This window comes from Ostrea edulis, chromosome 5, assembly GCF_947568905.1.
Source record: "Ostrea edulis chromosome 5, xbOstEdul1.1, whole genome shotgun sequence".
NCBI classification, from domain to species: Eukaryota; Metazoa; Mollusca; class Bivalvia; order Ostreida; family Ostreidae; genus Ostrea; species Ostrea edulis.
In genome coordinates this window covers 22,747,343-22,751,241 of record NC_079168.1, presented here as the reverse complement: position 1 = coordinate 22,751,241, position 3,899 = coordinate 22,747,343, and the positions used below count along the sequence as shown (strand labels likewise).

At 34.2% G+C, this 3,899-nt stretch overlaps 1 long non-coding RNA gene across 1 annotated transcript; it reads left to right on the top strand.

Moving 5' to 3' along the window:
* On the top strand, positions 1-3,496 carry LOC130054485 (uncharacterized). The gene is made up of 2 exons (XR_008802792.1): positions 1-449; positions 1,314-3,496. It is a non-coding gene; the product is annotated as an uncharacterized LOC130054485 (long non-coding RNA).
* The last annotated feature ends 403 nt before the right edge of the window (positions 3,497-3,899 follow it).

Here is a 3,899-nt window from a genome sequence, read left to right as displayed (position 1 = left end):
AGAGAGAGAGAGAGAGAGAGAGAGAGAGAGAGATTTCTTTTCTTTATTTACATGTATATCTGTTGATTACAGTTCAGATACTGGGTTTGTGAGTTGAAATTAATCAAATGAGAGTGGTAAAAATCCACCTTTATATGTATAATTTACATATCAGGATTTTATCCAGGTACGTTATTCTGGTTTGTGGAATGCTAATTTATACTAAGTTAGAATAATCTAAGCTGTATACCAAAGTAGGTCTTCATGGGGCTTTACGGCTCTATGCATCGTAAATAGAGATCGGGTTCAATGCGTCGGGTGTGGGATTCACACAATATATGCTGAGCGCGAAAGTTGATATTGACAGGCGCCATAATGTTATACCGGTAAACAACATTTTGAACATGAATCGAGAACAGGAGTTGAATCAGTTGATGCAGATATTCTGAGGAGAATCTTCCAGTCATTGAGTAAGTGAATTACTGTGTATCTTATAGTTATAAACTCTCTAATATATTGTTCAAAACGAAACTGACCATCGCTCATATTGTATGTTGTTGCGTCAAATCTTGCAAGTCGGTGTTTACGTTCATAAATTTACATGCTTCATTCAATTCTTTGAAATTATGTGGAATTTTTTTTTTTTTTTTTAAATTTCCTTTGTATGAGATTCGACTCCTTCTAGTTGCATTATCGTAGCCCTCGCGGATTTTTTTCTTATACATTTGGACAGGACCATATAGGCACTTTAAAAAAAACGGAGAGAGAGGGGGAAGGCCGGAAAACAAACAAATAATTAGGCCTATTTCCGTAATACTTATGCTATTTTTTGTTTACTTTCTACTCGGGTGATATTTTCAAAATTTAATTAGTTTATTAAGTAAATGGTGTTTTTTAATGAATGGTTGATTTTTTTTTTTATTTATTCAAATGCTTATGATTTGAACCCAGATGTCCAGTTAGAAAAATTAAACTGCATTATGATCAGGGATGTGACCTCCGGAATCTCAATTTTGTCTCTACATCAATGCATTTAATACGTTATTAAAATGGATTGAAGGTCTCGTCTTGGCAATAAAGTTAATTTGTACGTAAAGTTGGGTCAGCATGATATTAACAGTTGTACATCAGATATTGCATTTATTAGCCCAATGGGCTGTAACGCAACATTGATTATTGCTCGGCTTTGAAAATCGGTGGCCCCAGGTGTCGGGTGACGGTAATTACATGTACACACCCCAGAATGATTCCTCCTATGTTAGATGCCTTGCAAACTTATATATAGGAGGGCCAATGGTATCTCGTAATTATTTAAAATTTTATATCTTTTTCAGAATATATTTCATGATAGTCATGCAGATTCAGAAGTTGTGATGGTGTGTTGATAGGCTGTCTTCAACTTGCCATATCTTAGAGTTCCAACATGCAGGCCTGGATTAATGTGTATAAATCACTAATGAAAAAAAGAATGACATTTCGATTTATACACACTTGCCAAGTGAATCTGATGAGACTGCTACATGTATTTGTGAGTAAAGGCACTCTGTCTTAACCAAAAAACTATTTACAGTTTATCACAACAAATGGATGGGACAGTAGAGCTGTTGCGGACAATATGTGATTGTGATGACCAAGTACTGAACAAGTGGAAGATTAGAAGAAGGTCCAGAATTCAATCATGTTTTTTATTCTAAGGTGCACACAGCATGGAGATAGTCCTATTATTCTCTCATTCATCTATGATGGAGAAACTTGTGTAAATGTTTAGTGTTCTCCCTAATAATTAAATGCCCACAAGTCTGTATTAATTTATCAGAATATAAAGTCCTTCACAGTACTGATTTTAAAATTAATGTAGAGTGTCTCCAGATTTTTCTGAGGAAAAGTGCATAGTTTACATGTGTGAATTTTGAATATATTTCATTCTTGTCTGCAAATGTTGCCGAAACCTGTTGTTATTGATGCACAGTCATGTTATGCAAATGATAGACCTTCTTAATTACATGTACAGAAGATCATGTCAACTCCTTTGTCTTAATTGTATACACAATTCTAGCATTTATAGCATCATTTATATAGCACTTGCTAGTTTAAGAAGGATTTTATTTTCTAAAAGCTTTCATTTGACATGATTGATCTAAAACGGCCAAAATTCACAAATCTATTTAAATCACAACCTGACCTTATGTCAGAAAAGTGCCACTGTGGGTTGATATTTTTCTCTTGGATCTTGAAAGAAATTCTTTATGCAGCAGTTTCCAAATAAAATGTACTCTCATGGCCAGGGTGGGACTTCACCGAGAACTTTTTAACATTGCACAATGCAATATTTGTAGATTAGAAGTTGTTGCAGTTTCTTTAAGTTTTCTCTCACATCTTGTTATAATTATATTTTTGGTTGGGTTGCACAATGTGCAAACAGTTTATAAAATGGTGAATTACTCAGTGGTGTGCAAGCGACAGTAGCGTCCCTGTAATAGTACCTACTTTGTGTAATCAACTCCTTTCACACCTCTCACTTGATGTTCCTTAAACTTTGTACAGTTGTTAGGGATACATTGAAGATGTGCATGTGCCTTTTTGAAAGTGATCAGACATTTTTTGAAAAATTTACATGTAGTTGAACTTCGTCATTTTTAAGCATTTCTTGAATAGATGGTAACTATTTTGTGTAATCAAATCTTCATGCACCTCTAACTTGACATTCCTTAAACTTTGTACAGTTGTTATGAACACATTGAAGATGTGCATGCATCTTTTTGAAAATGATTAGACTTTTTTAAAAAAAAAATTATGTGTAGTTGAACTTGGTCATTTTTATGCATTTCTTGAATAGATGGTACCTATTTTGTGTGATCAACTCGTGCACATCTAAATTGATATTCCTCAAACTTTGTACAGTAGTTATGGACACATTGAAGATGTGCATGTGTCTTTTTGAAAGTGATCAGACTTTTTTCAAAAAAATTACATTTAGTTGAACTTTGTCATTTTTTAAGCATTTCCTGAATAGATGGTACTTATTTTTTGTAATCAACTCCTCTTACAGCATTTATTTGACATTCTTCAGACCTTGAACAGCTGTTATGGAAGCATTGTAAATGTGCATGTGTCTTTTCGGAAGTGATCAGGCATTCTTTGAAAAATTTACATATGCATGGTGAAGTTGAACTTAGTCATTTTTTAAGCATGGTACTTTATGTAACCAACTCAACTTTTACTTAACATTTTCCAGACCCTGTACATTATAGATGTTTTAAAAACATTGAAGATATTCATGTAACATTTTCAAAATGCTTCTCTTTTTTTTTTCTTCTCTTTTTTGTTGTTGAAAAATTCTACCTTTAATTTGTCATTTCCCCAGTATATGTTTCTACTGTTGTTCCTATGATGGAGAACATATTTTACAAGAACCCAGTCATTTTTGTTTTTGAATATTTTTTTTTAAATTAGTATTTTTGAATATGTTAATTACTTGATATGTCATTGTTCTTGAAATTATATTAATTGAATTGTTATTGTGTTTTTGTTTTGTAATGACAGTTTATATAGCATCCCTTAATTTCGAGCAGACAGTGCCGCAAGTTTACCGCAAACTGTGTGCCAGAAGTCTGCAGCAAGAGTGTGCCGCAAACTGTGCCAGAGGAAAAATTTGCATACGAAAAGTATACTTGCGGCAAATATGCCGCACACTGTGTGCCAGAAGTGTGCAGCAAGTGTGTGCCGCAAGTTTGCTGCAAACTGTGCCAGAGGAAAATTTGCATACGAAAAGTATACTTGCGGCAAATATGCCGCACACTGTGTGCCAGAAGTGTGCAGCAAGTGTTTGCCGCAAGTTTGCTGCAAACTGTGTGCCAGAGGAAAATTTGCATACGAAAAGTATACTTGCGGCAAATATGCCGCACACTGTGCCAGAAGTG